The 21,416-nt window shown below is 39.2% G+C and overlaps 1 long non-coding RNA gene across 1 annotated transcript in view; it reads left to right on the forward strand.

Annotated features, from left to right (window-relative positions):
• Positions 1–756: 756 nt before the first annotated feature.
• Positions 757–21,416, forward strand: part of LOC108304691 — a 116,296-nt gene continuing 95,636 nt past the window's right edge. The window contains exon 1 of the long non-coding RNA XR_001825363.2: positions 757–840. This is a non-coding gene — a long non-coding RNA (uncharacterized LOC108304691). The remainder of the gene's footprint in view (positions 841–21,416) is intronic.

Here is a 21,416-nt window from a genome sequence, read left to right on the forward strand (position 1 = left end):
AAGGGTATGTAGTCTAAAATCACTCCTAAATGCCATCAGGAAACAAATTAATACATTCTACAATTCTAAATTAATTAGACTCCATGCTGCATACAACAGCCTTAATGTACAAGGATTGGCTTGATGTCATTCAGTGTATATTCTGGAATTAATATGCTGAGAGCTTTTCATCCAAAATTAAAACAAAACAAAAAAACACCAAAAGATCCAATGCAGAAGTATGTTGTATATGTTCTTGACCATATATAGAATCAAATCCTAGGGTAGAACATTTCTCAGGGTCCTGGATTCAGCAAGGGCTAAAATATTTACTGACAGGATGGCATTATGGGAAGTCCAGCATCCCATGAGCATCATCAGTCACTCTTGAGAGATTTTAATTTCACAAAAAGAATCAGCCACTACTGAAGACATTGCTGCTTACAGTGCAGACTTAGGCTACTGTCTAAACATCACAAATTAAGATATATCTCAGGTCATGTTGCAGTTATGGATGTAGAGTTCATGATAAAGTCATTTAAATGTGGCATTTGGAGAATATACCCAATGGACTATGGATATTGTTTGGCTTTGTATCTCCACTCAACTCTTATCTTAAATTGTAATCCCCAGGTGTTTAGGGAGGAACCTGGTGGGAGGTGATTGGATCATGGGGGTAGTTTCCCCCATGCTGTTCTCGTAATAGTGAGTGAGTTCTCACGAGATCTGATGGCTTTATAAGTGTTTGGCAAGTTCCTCGTTTGCTTGCTTCTCTCTCCTGCCACCTCGAGAAGACGCGCCTGCTTTCGCTTCTGCTATGATTACATAAATTTTCTGAGGCCTCCCCAGCCACACAGAACTGTGAGTGAATTAAACTTCTTTTCTTCATAAATTGTCCAGTCTCAGGTAGCAGTGTGAGAATGGACTAATACCAACTGTGTATTAGCAAATTTTAATTCACAAGTGACTCCCAACTCGAACTAATTTAGGCAAAATGGGAATTTGATGGTTAATAGAATTCAACTGCAGTATATAAAGCCAAGCTATAAGAAGATAGGGGATCTCACTGGGCCTTAAAAATAGCTAAAATAAGGTCTTGGGTGCTTACAGTGTTCATGAGCTATGCTTCTCAACTCATAACAGCTTTATCTATGGTCTCTAAAATTTTCCTTCACAAGGAGACGTTATTCCTTCTACACCTTCCTAGCTCCCCATTTCCACCACTCCCGCCGCTTACAATTCCTAGGGAAAAGCACTAATTGCCTTGAGTCAAGGGTCCACACCTGGACCAACCAGGTGTGGTGAGAGGAAACTTGGAGTAACAGTTAAAAGAACAGGAACGCTGAATCCTAACTTTCCAGGTCTGTCAGTTTCCTGATGAGTCACAGGAACTGTAATGTATAATAATGTTACAGGAACATATAGGAAACACACAGGAAATATAGTGTATAATAATGCTACATTGTCCTGAAGTTTATTGTGGAAATTAACAGATACTATGTGTAAAGTGCTTAAAACTAAGCCAACTGTTCATTGGCAGATGAATGGATTTTTAAAATGTATACACACATAACAGGATATTATTCAGCCTCAAAAAAAATTCTACCATTTGTTACAACATGAATGAACCTGGAGGACATTACACAAGCTGAAATTAGCCAGTTACAAATGGCAGATACTACATGATTGCACTCATATGAACTATCTAAAATAGTCAACTCACCAAGCAGATAGTAGAATGGTGGTTGCCAGGGGCTGGGGGAAAGGAGAAATGGGGACCTCAATAAAGTTGTTAACAAAAACTACGAATGACATGGAATAAGCACCTTTTAAGTGGTTGTTAGTATGCAGCAATGGCTGTTCTCAATCTTGGCCACACATCGAGATTATTTGGTCAACTTTAAAAAATACTTGATGCTGGCCGGTGGCTTACGCCTGTAATTCCAGCACTTTGGGAGGCTGAGGCAGGCGGATCACGAGGTCAGGATTTCAAGACCAGACTGGCCAACATGGTGAAATCCTGTCTCTACTAAAAAATACAAAAATTAGCTGAGCATGGTGGCTTGTGCCTGTAAGTCTAGCTACTTGGGAGGCTGAGGTAAGAGAATTTCTTGAACCGGAACCTGGGAGGCAGAGGTTGCAGTGAGCCCAGATGGTGCCACTGCACTCCAGCCTGGGCTACAGAGCAAGACTCCACCTCAAAAAAATAAAAATAAAAAAAAATAAACTTGATGCCCTTGCCTCATCCCCAGATAATTGGTTTTGGGATGAGACCAAATGTAGACCCAGTATCAGATTTTTTAATGTGATTTTCAGAAAATTCTAATGTGATTCCAGGATTGAGAACTACTGCACTAAATCATGAGCTCTGTGGATGGAGGGATTCTCTTTATGTCTAGTCTTCAATTGTCTGTGACTAAAACTACGCCTGGCACACAAAAGGTGCTCAGAAACATTTGTTGAATGAACTAATGATACAGCTATAGAAATGGCTACATCTAGTTAAATTAGGGCAGGTGTGTGTGTGTGTGTATGTGTCTGTGTGTGTACATGTGTACAGAGTGGCCGATAACATTTATGGGCCAGGGTAAGACTAAATGGGGCCCCCTATAGCATAGGTACTTGCAAATATTTACTATAAATCAAGTTAATAAATAACTTAATAAAATAACTATTATTCTCCTCCCATAAAAAATAAGTCTTAGAGGTTCAAATATAAATTTGAAATGTTTAGACCCCTTCAAATTCCTCTCTAGAACACGGCAGGCTGGGGAGAGCCATTTGCTGACTCCTGGCCCCTGACCATGGCTGCTGCTTTTGCTTCCCAGTCCCATCTTTGTCTCTCACTTCAGGGATACACAAATGCCTATATCCAGTTCTCACATCAAACTTCTGTCCACACATCCCACACATACCCATCAGACCAGGTATGAACACACCAGCAGTACTGCCAGCATCCAAGTTGATATACAAAGCAAAGAGAGAGGGGGTTGTGTCCGTTTGGACAGGAAAATCTAGATGCTCTCTAACCTGATGGGTATGCTAGGAAGAATTGGGTAAGGTGATTGCATGAGACCCAGATGGATACATCCTCTTGGCCCCATGAACTGCGAAACATTATGGAACTGGCATACTGGAATAGGGCCAAAATGGGGCCCCCTAAAGCATGAAGCTCAGGGTAGGGTCCCCATGTTTAATGTGGGCAGTATTTTATGTGCTTATGTGTGTGTGTATGTGCACGTGTATGCACACACACTTCTATACAATTAGGAAAAATACTGGACCCACTATAGAATGCAATGTTCTATGTAACAGAGCTTTGAGCAGCTCTTAAGGTAAGTTTTGTTCAAACCATGCAGGCACCTATCTCTTGTCTTACATCAAAATGTGAAAAGACATGCACATGCATGCTATATGGTCTTCAACCTGTTGGTGACTCCCCTTCGCATTTAGAAAAAAAAAAGTTACAGGCAATTAGTATTCATCACGGCAGTTATTTTCTATAAAATAACCAAGAACACTGAATTAGTGAATATTGAGTCTTTCTTTCTTTCTGTCTCTTTCTCTTTCTCTCTCTGTTTCTTTCTTTCTTCTTCCTTTCTTTCTCTCTCTTTCTCTCTTTCTTTTTGACAGAGTCTCACACTGTTGCACCCAGGCTGTAGTGCAGTGGCATGATCTCGGTTCACTGCAGTCTCTGCCTCCCAAGTTAAGCAATTCTCCTGCCTCAGCCTCCCGAGTAGCTGGGACTATAGGTGTGTGCTACCACGTGTGGCTCATTTTTTGTATTTTTAGTAGAGATGGGGTTTTACCATGTTGGCCAGGATGGTATTGATCTCCTGACCTTGTGATCCGCCCACCTTGGCCTCCCAAAGTGCTGGGACTACAGGCATGAGCCACCACGCCCGGCCCTGAGTAATTCTTTCTAAGCAAAATGCAAGGTTACATTCCTGCAAGCCTCTAGTCACAATATTTTCTTTGATTGATCCATATATAACATTGTGTATGTATATTTCTTTTTAAAAACATCTTATTTAATACATATTCTTGATTAACACTGAACTCACAACCAACAGCACTATACCTCTTGTCTGAACAAAGCTTATCTAGCATATGTATTTTCTCCATAAGGCATATTAAAACTTTCTTTCACATAAGAACCTTATGCAAGAGTTCAGCCACCACCCTGATGGCTCATTTTAAACACGAAATCACCAAGAAAAAGAACAAAAATGTTAAAAACATGGCTTTAAATATACCTGAGAAGGGATCCTCATGTACAGTATGGGAGCTGAAACAAGAAGGAAAGGCATTAATTCGGCATTAGCTGGGAACATGCGTATCAGGTGACCCAAATACATATCATTATATGGTGGTGAAAACAGCATAAGTATTGATTTGGGGGCTACAAATAAATTTTAGCTAGCAGGCAAATTTGTAACTACAGGATTCCTGAATAATGAAGATCAAGTGTATTTAATATGATAAAGTCTAAAATCTTTACCCTGGAATTCAAATTTCTCAATGAGTTAGCTGCATTTTGTTTTTCCAGCCTTAATCTCGATCCTCACTGATTTTTCCCCTCTCACTCTCCACTCCCCTGCCTAGCTGAAATGGGGTTTTTTCTTGCACAGCCCTATAGTCATCTGTCTCTTGATTCTGTTTACTTAAGCCAACATTTACCAGAAAGATGGAAGTCCCAAAAACTGTATGGGGCAAAGAAAAAGGCCCTCTTCAGTATCTTATATATTGGATATGATATCCCAAACCTTTTTATATTAATTACTTGCAATGAAAGCAACCTTCTCTGTTTAATTCAGTGACAACCCAATGGAACTAAAGAGGCATTCATGGGTGGAGATAGTAGAGTGAATGTTTTTACATGACAAAGTGGCTAGAGAGCATCAAATGCCATGATCAGGCCAAATATGATGTGAATAAATTGACCATGGCTTTGGAAAGTTCATGGTCAAATATTTCTCCTTCTCCCATGGGATAAGTTCAGAGTTGAGAATAACAATTTTAAATTGTTCATTTTCTCTATGAAATAAACTATGGGCTAAAGTTACATAGAAGTTGCATAAAATTTACTTTCAAGGTTTGATTTCCAGCTTTCTAAAACAGTCTGATTTAAATGATGACATTATTGCTATCTGATGACTTGTTATATTTCACATAATTTTGCCTATACACATTTGATATAGATACATATATACTGTATACACACACATATATATACACGTGTACACGATATATGTAAGTATATATACATTATATATTTTAGGTATGTATATAAACATGAGTGTGTGTGTGTATATATATATATTTTTAAAGGCTAGTTATAATTCTCCAAGGTGTGAATCATTTTACAAGTGGAAGAAAACCAAAACTGGAAAAACTAAGGACGTGTAGTCCATATGCATGTATCTTTACAATTTAAAGAAGAAATGCAAACAATGAATCCGGCTTTTTCTTTCTTTAGCAAGTTATTTGGAATACAGAAATGCGTGCTTTCCTCATTAGCTTGTTATTATCCATAGCTTATATTTTGGTATCTGCTGCCAGGAAGTTGGCTTCTAATTACCTTTGTGACCAATAAAGTAAGTTTAGAACCAGATGTTAAGCTACAAATTAATTTCAGTACAAGAGCATATATAGAAAGATAATATTTCCAAGCATTTCACTCAATTTATATTCAAATGAAATAATTCAAATTTGCTTTCAATAAATATACACTTCACGTTTTGAGTGGTGAGGAAAATACAGCATTAGAAGAGAGGCTTCAAAGACGGCTGACTGACTAGAAGCATTTCATGCCCACCTCTCCACTTAGAAGAATAAAAATGTGTATAGATAGTTGTACTTTGAATACATTATCCCAGAGAGAATACTGGAATTCAACAGAATTGTGTTTAGTGACAGGAAACACTAAAATCAGGGAAGGAAAAGGGAGAGAGGCAGCTTGTCTGGCCAGATTCAGAAGAAAGCCAGGAAGACTTCCAATTGTGGCTAAATGGTAAGAGACTTCTAGCAGCCCATATTCCCAACATGCACTCATGTAATCCTGGCCACAAGAGAGCTTCTCAACCCTCCCAATCCCTGAAACTTACATAGGTACCTGCCAGGAGACTACCGGATAGAACTACTGCAAAGAGAGAGCTCTCACCGGATCTCACACACTTTCTGAGACCTAAGTGGCTACAGCAAGTTGCCATTTTCAAGTTCAGCCTTTGACAGACTACACACTGTCCTGCGGCCCAGTGGAACCAGGACTGAGGCATAACAGAAAGACTGACTGTTGGAACTGGAAAGCTAGCTGGGAGCAGTCCCATAGCCAGGGCTAAGAAGGAAAAAAGGCATGGGCTGCAGCTGCCAGTGCCAGACTGGGATACAGGATCAGGTGCAGTGGCTCACGCCTATAATCTCAACACTTCGGGAGGCTGTGGCGGGTGGATCAAGAGGTCAGGAGTTTGAGACGAGCCTGGTCAATATGGTGAACCCCATCTCTACTAAAATACAAAAATTAGCTGTGCGTGGTAGCATGCCTCTGTAGTCCCAGCTACACAGGAGGTTCAGGGAGGAGAATTGCTTGAACCTGGGAGATGGAGATTGCAGTGAGCTGAAATTGCACCACTGCACTCCAGCCTGGGCAACAGAGCAAGACTCCATCTCAAGAATAAAAAACAAACAAACACTGGAATCTGGGCAGGGTGTGAGCTGCCAACAGAACTTGGCTGCCAGCTGGATGGGGGCTCTTGTGGCCAGGGCAGGGATTATGAGCTAGGTGCTGGCTACCATTGCCAAGGCTTGGGTTAGGGGTAAGCTGCCAGGACTGAGGCAAGAGAGAGACATGCATTTCCCAACCACCAGCCCAGGCTCTGGTCACCAAGAATAGCCCCATCCCCTCCAGTGGCAGGACCTCAGCATGGCTGCTATCACATTTCACCTGAGTACTCTGTGTAGGTCCTGAGGATCACCTAGCCCTGTCCCACCATACCTGGTGCCTAGGACTATATTAAACTAAAAGGCTTCTGCACAGGAAATGAAACAGTCAACAGAGTGAAGAAACAGCCTGTTGAATGGGAGAAAACATTTGCAAACTATTTATCTAACAGAAAACTAATATCCAGAATATACAAGGAACACAAACAATTCAACAAGAAAAAAGAAATCCCATTAAAAAGTGAGCAAATGATCTGAACAGACATGTCACACCAGTCATGGCAATTACTAAAGTCAAAAATAACAGATACTAATGAGATTGTGGAGAAAGGGGAAGGCTTATATACTGCTGGTGAAAAATGCAAATTAGTTCATTCAGCATGGAAAGCAGTGTAGTGATATCTCAAAGAACTCAAAAAATAATTGCCATTTGACCCAGCAATCCCATTATTGGATGTATAGCCAAAGGAATATAAATTGTTCTACCATAAAGACATGTGCATGTATATGCTCATCACAGCACTATTTACAATAACAAAGACATGAAATCAACCTAAGTGCCCATCAACGGATAAAGACTGGATAAGGAAAATGTGGCACATATACACCATACAATACTACGCGGCCATAAAAAGGAATGAGATAATGTTCTTTGCAACAACATGGTTTGAGCTGGAGGCCATTATCCTAAGCAGACTAATGCAGGAATGGAAAACCAAATACCACATTTTCATGTATACATGGGAGCTAAAAATAAAGTACACATGGACACAAAGAAGGGAACAACAGACACCAGGGCTTATTTGAGGGTGGAGGGTGGAAAGGAGGAGAGGATCAAAAAAACTACCTGTGAGGTACTATGTTTATTACTTGGGCAATAAAATCTGTAAACGAAACCCCTGTGACACAAAATTTACCTAAATAACAAAACAGCATATGTACTCCTGAATTTAAAAATTTTTAAAAAGAATATTACAGCATTATTTTTAAAGTGGGTAAAGGACATAAATTCACATTTCTCCAAAGAAGGCATACAAATACCTAAAAAGTATATATAAAAATACTCAACATTGCCAATCATCAGCAAAATGCAAATCAAAACCACAATGAAGTATCATCTTACCCCAGTCAGATCGGCTATTATTAAGCAGACAATCAATAATAAATGGCAAGGATACAGAGAAAAGGTAACTCTTATACATTGTAGTGGGAATGTAAACTAGTATACCCACTATGGAAAGCAGTAGGGAGACTTCTCAAAAAACTAGAACAATTACCAACCAATCTAGCATTCCATTTCTGGATGCTACTGGATATCCACCCAAAAGAAAAGAAATCAATATATCAAAGAGATATTTGCATTTTCATATTTGTTGCAGCACTATACACAATAGCAAAACTATAAAATCACCCTAGGAAGATGAATAGCTAAAGAAAATTTGACACATATTTATAATGTAATACCATTTAGCCATAAAAAACAATAAAATTATGTCATTTGCAGCAACATAGATAAACTGGAAGTCTTTATCTTAAGTGAAGTAAGCCAGGCACAAAAATGCAGATATCACAAGTTCTCACTAATATGTGGGAGCTAGAATATGTTCTCATATACAGATAGAGAGAGGAAAGATACACAGCAGAGACTGAGAAGGATCTGAGGGTCTGCGTGAGAGGAGGGAGAGGATGGATAGAACTAGGTTAAAGGATACAAACATATAGTAAGATAGAAGGAATAAGTTTAATGTCTGATAGCAGAATAGGGTAACTATGCTTACAAAAATGTGTTGTGCTAGGATGATGGGCACCCTAAATACCCTGACCTGATCACCTCACATTATATACATGTAACAAACTTCTCAAACTTCATAAATTTGTACAAATAAGTAATCTGCACAAATAAAAACACTACATCAGCCAGTCATGTTCTGAGATGGCATAGCAGGGTCCTCATATACTGAAGGTCTTTGTCCCCAAATAAATATTTTATAGTCTATTTTTATCTTATTCTTCTTAATGTAGTTTCTATCATTGGGGAACAATATAGGGAATCATATCATCAGAGAGTATCTACCAACATCCCCTCATAATACTTAAGTCCATTTTCTTTACTGTTCAAATATAGCATAAGATCAAGGACTCATAAAAAGTAGAAGCTTTATCTCACTCTCTCTCAACAGGACCAAACATAAAAGATGCCAAGACAGAGGTTGAGGGATGTGGAAGAGGCTTAGATGCATCTCTGCTCTCATTCATGATTAGGTTTGAGCCACCCCACAAGTACTTGAGAAATAAATTTACTCTGAATTCTCATTAGACCAGTGATCAAATACTTTGGTTCGGTAGTTGGGCTCATTGTCCAGTGGAGTGGTCTAAAAGCAATAAATTCGAACGCCTAGCTCTTCAATGACAAGAGAGTTCACTGACAGTACAGACCAGGAGATACTGGCTACTTCCTGATGACATTTTTTCTCTGCCTTCAGTTGTGCTTTGTCTATTCTAAGTGCTTAAAGGAGAGAAGACAGCAGATCTAGAATTCTGTGCCATCCTGGGTAAAATCTGAGATAGGGGTGAATGCTGACAAAAGTACAACCAAGAAACAGAATATTAAAATGTTAAAAATTAGAAACAGGCGACCTGACTCTTGAGTAGTAAATCAGAAATTAGGTTCCTAAAGGAAATAACAAATAAATAATGAATTGGCAATTATGGTCACGGGGGGAGAGAGAGAGAGTGTGAGAGGATACAAAAGAACATAAGGAATGAGAAGGCATAATTATAAATATGAATGAGTTGTTTTACTCCCATTTACAATTGCTACAAAGAGAATGAAATATCCAGGAATACAACCTACAAGAGATGTGAAGGACTTCTTCAAGGGGAACTACAAACCGCTGCTCAAGGAAATAAGAGAAGACACCAACAAATGAAAAAAATTTCCATGCTTATGGATAGGAAGGATCAATATTGTGAAAAAGGCCATACTGCCCGAAGTAATTTATAGATTCAGTGCTATTCCCCTCAAGCTATCATTGACTTTCTTCACAGAATTAGAGAAAACGACTTTAAATTTCATATGAAACCAAAAAGAAGCCCATATAGCTAAGACACTCCTAAGCAAAAAGAACAAGCCTGGAGGCATCACGATAACTGACTTCAAACTATACTACAAGGCTACAGTAACTAAAGAAGCATGGTACTGGTACCAAAACAGATATATATAGACCAATGGGAAAAAACAGAAGCCTCAGAAATAATACCACACATCTACAACCATCTGATGTCTGAAAACCTGACAAAAACAAGTAATGGGGAAAGGATTCCCTATTTAATAAATGGTGCTGGGAAGACTGGCTAGCCATATGCAGAAAACTGAAACTGGACCCTTTCCTTACACCCATTATACAAAAGAAATGCTTCTTAAGCAGCTTCTTTATGCTGAGACCTATAGCATGCACTGAGAATAGAGCTGGAAAAATGACAGAGCCCTTGCACTCAGGGAGGCTAGGTTGAAGAAAGGGGAGTCCGATAAACTCAAAGATAATCATTAATTAATTTTAGCTAGTCTATACCCAGGCAGATGATAAAATAGTACGTAAGTGAGGGGGTCCTCATGGCTGCCTTAGGATGGGCAGTGGAAGCCTTTCTGAGGAGGTAACATTTGAATTGAGACCGGCATGATGAGAAGAGTGACACAAACTGTGCACCTGTTGAAAGAGCCTTCTGGGAAGAAGAGGAAAGACAAAATCTCCAAGCCTGCAACAGCCCTGGCACATGAAAGGGGCTGTATTAGTCCATTTTCATGCTGCTGTTAAAGACATACCCAAGACTTGGAAGAAAAATAGGTTTAATGGACTAACAGTTCCATGTGGTTGGGGAAGCCTCAGAATCATGGCAGAAGGTGAAAGGCAGGTCTTACATGGCAGTGGCAAGAGATAATGAGGAAGAAGCAAAAGCAGAAACCCCTTATAAAACCATCAGCTCTCATGAGACTTATTTACTACCATGAGAACAATATGGGGGAATTATGTGCATGAGAGGTGAATGGAGTTGACATGGGAGAGGAGGGCAGTGGCCAGCTCAGACAGGGCTTCCTAGACAGCAGCAGTATGATGTCAGTAGTGGTAAGCCATAGGAACTATATGATTTAGCTTTTGAGAGACTCTCCAGGTTGTTCTCTGGAGGTCAGCCTGAGGGGGCACACAAGAGAAAGTAAAAAGACCCCTTAGGACTTTGGAACGGTAGTGCTTGCCAGAGAGGGTGGTGGCTACCCCAGGGCTTTGCTAGTAGACCAAAGGAGGAGCGTACTTGAGCACAACCTCAGAGTACTTGTAGAATGAGATCTGTTGGACAATTTCCTAAAAATATATATACTTTAAAAATGTATCCACACTTATTTTATGTCCAGTACTGTATTAAGTCTGAGAAAGATACTGAAAAAAATTAATGTATCCACAATTATTTTATGCCCAGTACTGTATTAAGTCTGAGAAAGATGCCAAAAAAATTTAATACAAGTTCTGGCTCTGCAGATGCTTACAGTCTTGTTGGAGTGCAGACTAATGCCTGTGTAGCTAAGATGGCACATGATGGTGAGGTGAAATCAGCAACCGGAACCAGGAAGGAAAGAAGGGAGGGAGGGAGGGAAAAAATTAAATACCCCACACTGTCCAGTTGTGAAAACATACAGCTTGACACTTCCCTAGAAGGACTGTCTAAAACCTCCACCTTCCCCTGCACTGCAATACAGTTTATATAAAAGTGGGTTAAGTGCAGTCACCACCTGGATTTTCTGGAAGCAGATGCTCAGATGGAATTTAGGAGGCAAGATGTTTCTTAGAGAATAACTGTGAAAGGATGAGGTGGGAAGCAGGCTCAGGTAGAGGGAGAAATTGAATTAGACTGCAGGAGAGGTAAAGCTTCAGCTAACCTAGCAGGGAGTGAATAATGCTCATCACATGGGACAGAATTGGCCAGGGCTATCTTTCCATCTCCTAGTCACCAGAGCAGATATAGGTTTTCCTGAGAAGGGCATGACCTTAGGAGGGGCAGCTCTCTGCAGCTAAGGCAGTCCTAAAGGAGGTAACTGCTAAGGCAGAAAGTGCTGAATCTGGGCCATGCATTCCATTTCTTCATGTTTATAACTGGGCAGTAAGGTGAGAAATGTGAGGATTAGAAGTTCAATTCTGGGAAACAGTTTTTGGAGTGGCAAGCATCCTTTCTCCTTCTCTTCACCTCGCCAATCTGTCCTCTTCCTAAAAGAATGACAGTACCCAAGGTCACCTTTCTTCCACAAAGTTGGGAACTGGTGGTCTTCTCTTTCCTAAAATGCACTGAGCTCTGAATTGGCCTGATGCTGCTGTAAGAGAGACATCAGAACTAAGAGAGAGAATGTAGCAGCGTTCTCACTATTTGGCTTTCCCAAATGAGTCAGGAAGAGCTTTCCATGGGTCAAGAACTGGAGACTTGGAATGGTGTCTGTGTCTTAAGCTTAATTCTAATTGGTCCATAAAGGGCTAATTGCTTGGTGAAGGTTCTGGACAATAGGAAAATGAGATGGTTCATCTCTGGTCATTGCTGAGGTGTGGAGAAGGCCTTAGCTGGACTTTCTGAAGCATTAAATTTTATAGGACCTCTAGGGCCCTTCACAGAACTGACAAATGTGCCCACATGAATAAGACCACACCTGGATGACTTCCACCATAAACAAGTCACATTTTAGGAAAGCAGGAGTGTGATCTTGACAAGTTCAAGGGAAGACAAGGAAGAAGGATGGATCCTCCTATATTTACACTGCAAAATTTCAAAGGATAAATTTGACATGAGCAGAAAACAAATTATTTTAACATTAATCTACTCTGGAAAAAGACTTGCATATATGATCAACAACAAAGCAAATAACAAAGTAAAGTAACCTTAGAAAAAGTCACTGGAAGCCAATATTCACAGGATAATGTGGCTTCATGGGTAATGATACAATAAGCATTGTAAATGGTATTAGAGAACTGTGCGTGCAAGCAGACTAACAATGCTTCAATAAAAAGTGGTTCTATAGAGCCATGGCATTATGAAAAATAACAACCTTGCTCCTTTTATCCCACAGTGGGAGCTATGAAATTAGCTGGAAATAGTACATTTCCCGATAGAGAACACTATTATCTAGTCAGTACAACTGAATATGTAAATACCTCTTTTCTAGCCATCCTGTCTAAATCATCATTGATAAATCACTCTATCTTATATGGGTCCATGAATTTTATAGTGCATTTTTAATCAAATTGTTAGTTAGGCACCCCAAAAATATACATTTGCCTAGGATCCTGCATACCCTAGGATCAGGCCCTTAATGTGATTTTTTGACCAGTAAATGAAAAGGGTCCCACCTTACCCCAATAGCCGCATAATGAAACACCATTCATCTTTAACCTCCTCCCCAGTGCAACAGCAGTGGAGTAGGCACACAGAAAGAAAAGGAGAGTGGAGGATGACAGTACCCCCTCATGTGTACCCTATAAGCCTCGGTCTGCAGACAGATCTTGAAAGAAAGTGACTGAGAAGTTGTGGAATTTGCCTAGGATGAGATTGTCACCTTAGCGGAAGAAAGGGCTCTTCAAAATGCTGGTAACCACTAGAAAATTAAATCGCATAATTATACTTCAATTGTAGCATCTGTAGTCTTGGAGGGGATTCCTTGAAATTGCAGATTCCTCTTCTTTTCTATTCTACAAAGTAAGTACCTAATTTTATGAATAGCCAATATCATTTTGGATGATTGATCCAAATTAAATGTAGAATTTATTCTGAACCTGTTAAGATAATTCCCTTTTAGTCCCCATAAAAAATATTAGTAAAACATATATGTAGCTAGAGACACATGATAGCCAAAAACACCTGTCTGACAGAATTGAGCTCTAAAGAACAACTAAAATCTTAAGGCAATTTTGAAATATGCCATTAGTGTAATCCTTGCCCTGATTTATCTTTGTAGTTCTCACTTGTACTTAGCATAACTAAGGAAATGCTGAAGACTGTTGTGCTCAATGGCTAATAAACATGAATATTTAAAAGAGTTTGGTACCAATATCCCTCATAACTTATTACATCACTCTTTTAATGTGTAAAGTGCTGATGACTCGAATAAAATGTCAGTTATAATAGGCTTATGTATTTAAGGTCTAGAAAATACTTTCACAAAAATATTCTATTCCATTGGGTCTAAAAGTGCACTTACAAGAAATAAACCACAGATGCCACTAAATTATAAATAGTTTTCTTCTTTATGAAGGTGTCAACATTTTGATTAATTTACATGTAAAAACAACCCTATCCTAAAATATGATTTTATTCTTTAAATCTAAGACAAGGGAAAAAATGAGTCTAAGTAAAAACAGACTATAAATGCTATCTATACCTAACTACCTGTCTACATATTTCCATTAAATATTCAGCTTCTCTTGTTATAATGTATTATATGCTCTATACATTGTCTAAGATATTTGTTAATTCTTTTATACATAACACACTTTTAAACTCTTTTTCTATCAATCAATGTGTGCTAAGGAAATTAACTAATTTCTTTCACTCAAAGCATACCAACATGAGCAAAGGCAAAGCCCTATGGTGGATAAGACTATCATAGAGCTTACATCCTGTGACAGAAAATAGATATCAAACACGTACTTAGAAAAATCCTAGAAGTTAGAGTACACACTTAGAAATCCGACTGCCCTGGTCATATTCTACCACTTGGTAAACAATGAGCTCTGTCATAAAAAATGTGTGTAATAATGGTACATCCTAGAGTTGTTGCAGGGATGGAGTTGGTACATGGTAAGATTCAGTATACATTAACTCTTATGTTAAGCATAATAACTATCATGAGAGGAGAAATATAGGACACAATGTAATTTAAATATCAATCCACATAAAATATGGAAACAAAATCCAATTTTTAGAAAACATTCTATGGTCAAAATTAGATGTCTGTACTACTTTGTTCACTGAAACCACTGCTCATACATCATTCATTCATTCATTCAGTATTTTAATGAGATTTTGCCATGTGACCAGCCTGTGCTAGGAAGGGTGTAGTAGAATGTAAGAATGGCCCCTGCATTCATGGGGCTTATAGTCTATCTTAGGGAATAATCAAAAGTGACTCACAAACTCATAGACCCCATCAGGCACTTGACTATAAGTGGTAAATTTTGTGAGAAAATAAAATTCTGTTTTTCAGGATTATATATTCTAAAATTCACATGCCACTTAGCACTGGCCAGATTGCTTACTAGCATACCTTGAAATGCAACTTTTAACCTTACATCTGCCACTCACTTACTACTTACAAGCTCACTATTAAATTTTTATAAGATAAATCTTGAAAGCTAGGTATTATAGAAGCACCATTAAAAATTCATAATGTGTCATAATTAGATAGCTTATTTACCATTTTACAGAGTTAACATCATTTTAGGGTGGCCAGATGAAGATAATTTCTTCTCTATGGAGTGAGTACAAACTCAGTGAGGCAAAAATGTACTCTATTTTTCAAAAGAAAATGCTATTTCTATTTTATTCTTCTCACCTGCTGACAACACAATCAATAGACAATTCAGTGTATCTGTCAATTTAGGGCTTGTTCAGTGAAGAATATTAGAATATAAACCATGGAAAAAAGGTAGAGGCAATGTAGCACGGTTATAATAGCTCTGGTTTTTGATATTAAAGACTGCTTCTTTCACTCACTTAAGCTAATATTTATTAAATACCCACATGACGGATTTCTGTTATTTCAGCCTGCCCAGTATTTTTCCGCCTTCTTGGGAACATCATCCTCATTTTCTCTTAGGAAATGGAGATTGGCTGACCCCACCCCGCAATTTCAATGTAGTCATGCAACCTGGGCTAGTCAAATAAGCCTATTCCATCTTAATCGCAACAGTAATTAGTTTAGGGATATAATGCAAAACAATTCCATGAGAGCCAGCCCTGGCACTTCCAGAGGAGCTATTGGCATAGAAGTGCTTTTTTTTCCCTTGAGTTGCGAGTAGTTGCATGTGTGCCTGAAGCTTCTAGCAGCCACCACTCACCTGGATCTTGCCTGATAGATAGGCTGATCTTCCAGAAGTGGAGCCTGGCTGAAAAGAAAAGGAGAGGAGGAAAAAACATCTGAGTGCTGATGACTTCTCCATGGAGTGGGTACAAACTTGGAAAGGTAAAAATGCGCTCTAGTTCACATAAGGAAATGCAATGTCTATCTTACTATTTTTTTCCGGTGACAAAACAATAAATAAAAGACAATTCAGTATATTAGTCAACTCAAGTCCTGTTCTTAATCCCCTTTCCTTTGGGTTGATTCAAAGGGGACATTTGCTGCTCAAACTCCCTCTGTTTGTGCTCTCTGAGAAATCCACTTCTCCATGGAGTCCCTGTTCTCTGTCTACATAGGTCTCTCTCTCTGTCCTCTTCATCTCCACCATGTAGTTGCTCCAGATTCTCCAGTTTTTCTTGACAACCCCTAAATCCCCCAGAAAACTCTATATTTCTGACCCAGCCTGCCACACAAACATTCCCACACTACTGTTTGTACACCGTGGTGTTACAGAGTGCCTCTCAGGCACTACTACAGACAGTAGTGTGATGAGCCTAATGTCATGGGTATCCTTTCTGCTAAAGCCCCCACACTCCTAAATATGGAATTTTCTAATATGTTCTCACCTCAGGACTTGCCCACGGCCAGGATGCAGCCACCATTTGGGGGATTTCACAGGCATCTAGATTCTCCTGTCCACTCTCTAACTGCCTCTTTCTTCTGAAGCCAAAGACAGAAGAAGTAATTTTTATATTGTGATCTCTTCTCCCCAGATTTCTTTTATTATTATTGTTATACTTTAAGTTCTAGGGTACATGTGCAGATCGTGCAGGTTTGCTACATAGGAATACACGTGCCATGGTAGTGGTTTGCTGTATCCATTGCGCCACCATCTACATTAGGTATTTCTCCTAATGCTATCCCTCCCCAATCCCCCTACCCCCTGCTATTCCTCCCCTAGCTCCCCATCCCAGATTTCTTTCTTAACAAACATCTTTTCAAACTAAAAAATCTTGTCTAAAGCTTAGTTGATGTTTGAGATCGAATAACATAGTCTATAAGTCTCCAAATGCTCCTAAGGCAGTGAGTTGGGGCTCCCTCAACTCATGTCTAAAGTCAAGGACAAGGAGAAAATTGCTGGTAAAGCAAAACAAAACCAGAGATTTGCTTTAAGTTAATCCAGCAAAGGATGCAGGGAGTTAGGAGTGGGGTGTAGAGAAGCACGAATGAAAAGAGATTAGCTGTTTGTTGAATCTCTGAGATAGCCCATGAATTCATTGTACAGTTCACTCCACTATTGTACTATTTTCTCTCTCTCTTCATCGTTTGAACACATTCACATGGCGAAGTTTTTCTTTTAAAATAAAAGGAAAAACCAGTTAGTATCAAAATATTACCCAATTAGGCAATGATGTTCGGGAATTAGGAAATAAATAATTATTAAAGGAAATTAAGTTAAAAAATAGCTTAACCAGATATGTAATTTTGAAAGAGTACCTCTAGGCAGAAAAATTAGACAGGACACCAGTGTGTGGGCCCAGATAATGGTCAAGTGGTAACAGTGATAGCAGGAAGGGGGCCAGTGACAACAATGTCCCTTGAATAGGGAAGGTAACAGAAAAAAAAAAAAAAAATTCACTGTTCCTTCCAGGTTTCTGTTTTAGTGACTAGCAGAATGGCAGGGCTGTTTACCAATAGGTGGAGTTCATAGTAGATTTAGGGAAGGAGATATTTGGCTTAAGCCTTGACTTTGCTATGAAATTTTTGAGAGGCCTTTGAAGAGTCAGCTAATTCTGGGTCTAGCTTTTGTACATGCTGTAAGAATAATGTGAAATATCTTAAACTGTAAAGCATTATTAAACATAATTATTGTTTTCAAAAAAATGTGTGATATGTAATACCACCCCAGTAAATAACCTATAGTGAAACAAAGAATATTAAATAGTCTTGGCTTCTTACCTCTGTTCTTAACATTTTCTCAAATCAGTTTAGAAAGACAAATATTTAAGAGAAAAATATAGTAACTACTAATTTTCCTTTACATCAGCAAATTCAAGAGAAAATATGTACAGATCAAAGTTGTAATAATCCACTTGAAAATGAACATTTTCAGAGAAGATAATTCAAAATGTAATCTCTAGAAACTCATTGACTTAGATTATCAAATAAAGTATATAAATTTATTTTAGTAATGGAAGAATCAAGATGAGTCTCCAAATTTGAATAGACACAGGGCCATTCATTTCAGCCTAATAACATAGACAGTAAAAAGCCTTCACTCAATATATACAGTATTCAGGCAGATACCAGCAAGTGAAATTGAGTACTTGCCCATTTCCTTTAAAAGGAAAAAGTAGAAACTAAGAAAATAATTTTCAAGCTATGAAATATTTATTACATAGTATTGAAAGCCAATTTTAACACCTACATTTTTTGAATCAGGGTTAGGCCTTAAAATCATTCCATCTCCTTTTGATAATCCTTTTAAGTATCAAATCTCAAAGCTTTTCTCAAGATAAGAGTCCTGTGGTCTAGCTTGCATCAGTCTTTTTTTTTTTTTTTTTTTAACAAAATCTCCTTTATCTTCCCTTTAAGTAATGGCTGTTTTTCATAAAGAAATATTGATAATTTATTCCTAGAAGTAAAACCATTTTCCAGCACTGCAAAGAAGAAAGACTCATTTTGTTAACACACTCCAATGTGCTTACATTGATTTAAATTCCCAGCATTCTATTTAAGTCTGACCTCTGTCCGATGCAGCCTTTTTTTCTCATGTAAGGGTTCCTGCAGGGGTCTGGAATGCCACCACTGAGGGAGTGTGTCAGCAGCTTTTCTAAGCAAAACATTGCCAAAAATACAGAAAATAAACATCTTTGAAAAATAGCTGAGTTGAAGTGCTTCCAGATTCAACTCTGAATAACTCTCTTAAAGCCCGTTAAATATTATAAAAATCAGGTCATTAACTTTACTTCAGCTTGCAGATTGCAACATGACTTAGAACCACCGAGAACTCAAAGACAAGTTTTATAGCAGAGTTATTGGTCCCGAAAGAGGACAACTTCTTACTGCCTTTGGGGGTGAAGAACAGGGAAGAAGCTGAGAAATCAGCGAGGAAGTGCTCTCAGGGGAACATAATGTCAAATTTGGGTTGCCAGGAACTGATAAAGGGCTCAGCACCTAATTAAAGCTGCTTTGCAAACAGCTCCCAAAGCAGAATCAATGACTCTATTTAGAATCCATGATGGGCCTCTGGGGAGTCATCCTAAGCCAAAGACTAAACAGAATGATATCTTGGCCTTTCGGAAAATCTTCACCCTAAAAGATGGCAACCCAAAGAGTGATGAAAATCACAAGTTCTATATTTGAGTCCCAGGACAAGGTCACATTTATCTTATCTGAGCAAGCATATCTTGTCCAACTATCAGGCTAGGAATAAATAAAGCTTAAAAAAAATGCTCAAGCCCTAGGGAGAACATAATCAGCTTGTTGCATGGCAAATAAGAGCAGTACAGCAGTTCCTCTATGAAAATGTGCATCCTGAGCACTAATGATGCCCTGTCAATCAAGGCTTCTCTGAATCTTCTTCCAAGGCTCTCAGTACCAACCAGAAGAAAATTCAACGTCTCTCTGCAAGGCGTGGATTTGTAAACAACATTTGTGTATATAAGGAGTATCTTATTGTTTTACTATCTTTAAGTCATATTCAGACTTCTAGCTCCAAGATTCCATGCAGCCCAAATAGCAGGAAATTAATTCTCCATCCATATTTAACTCTCTCACAGTTTTACTTGCCTCTAAGTCAGTGGTCTCCAACCTTTTAGGCACCAGGGACCAGTTTCTTAGGAATACAGTTTTTCCACAGATGGGGTAGGATAGGGGTTTTAGGATGAAACTGTTTTGCCTCAGATCATCAGGCATTGGTTAGATTCTGATAAGGAGGACGCAGCCTAGATCCCTCACATGTGCAGGTCACTATGGGGTTTGTGCTCCTATGAGAATGTAATGCCACTGCTCATCTGAGAGGAGGCTGAGCTCAGGCATAATGCTCACTCACCTGCTGCTCACCTCCTGCTGTGCCACCCAGTTCCTAACAGGCCATGGACCAGTACCAGTCTGTGCCATGGCCTCTTAGGAACTTTTGGGGACCCCTGCTGTAAGTGATACAAAAGTACTGAGTTTCTTCAGCAGAGCAAAGGACACAAGAGGGCCACCCTGGTTACAGCTGAGATGCCCAGTGGTATCCTGAAAATCAGTTTATTCCGCTTATCTGGGCCACCCCAGATGAGCAGGCTACGTAACTCCCTGCAGAGCTGGGAGGCTCCTCTGCACGGGCTTCTCAGATATACATGTTCTCCCAATGGCTTCTTCCAAAGTGGGCACACCAGCTCCCATACTGAAATCTGGGGCTTCGCCAGCTACCTGCTTTCCTCTCTCTCTAGGGACATTTACAGTCTTCTCTTTATAAGCTGAGGCTTTGGGAAAAGATTGAAAGAGATTGTGTTCCAGAAGTTCAGAGTTGGGCTCCCTAATGGTAGAGAATACAATGATCCTCATTACCTTACTCCCGCAGAGCTGAAGAGGAGGAAAAGCAAATGCAGCAAGAGCAAAACACAAATCAATCTCTCTCTCTCTCACACACACACACACCAGTTTTTAAAATATATTAACATTAATATTATTACATTTAAAAAATGAAAAAGCTGAGGTTCAAAAATGTTTAGCAGTCTTCTCCAGTGACAATGGTGTGTGGCAGGTGAAGACTCCTTCATGACTCCATGGGGCCCAGGTCTGTCTAAATCTAAAGTCCATGTTTCTAAAACTGCTTCTGTCAGAAGCTAAAAATGGTCATTATTTCAGAGGATGACCCGTAGGAAGGAAATCCTTATTTAATAAAGAAGAAATTAGGTGCTTAGCAGGGTAATATTAACAAGCAGATACTGATGATGGCAGGAAGATAAACTGGCTACAGAGCTGTTGTTCTTTGTCATTCTTTCTCCAAAGTAAGGCAGACAGCACTTGAAGCCCAGGGAGATAGCTTGGGACAAGAATTTCTTCTTTCTCCAAAGTAAGATATAGGCTCAGGGAGAAAGTTAGGGACCAGAATTTCCATTTATTATGTGTTTTGTTAATTATCTATTCCTGAGTAATAAATCAGTCCAAAACCTAGTGGCTTAAAACAACAAATATGATGGCCCACGGTTTCTGTGGGTCAGGAATCTGGGTGTGATTTGGTGAGGTGCCTCTTGCTTCAGCATCTCTCCTGAGGTTGTGGTCAGGCTGTCAGCCGGGTGGCTGTCATCTCCGGACCCAACTAAGGCTGCAGTTTCCTAGTTCACTCCCATGGCTACCGCAGATTCAGCTCCCCATGGGTGTTGGACTGAGAGCCTCAGTTGCCTTATAGGTATCT

This window comes from Cebus imitator, unplaced genomic scaffold (assembly GCF_001604975.1).
Source record: "Cebus imitator isolate Cc_AM_T3 unplaced genomic scaffold, Cebus_imitator-1.0 Scaffold56, whole genome shotgun sequence".
Lineage (NCBI taxonomy): Eukaryota > Metazoa > Chordata > Mammalia > Primates > Cebidae > Cebus > Cebus imitator.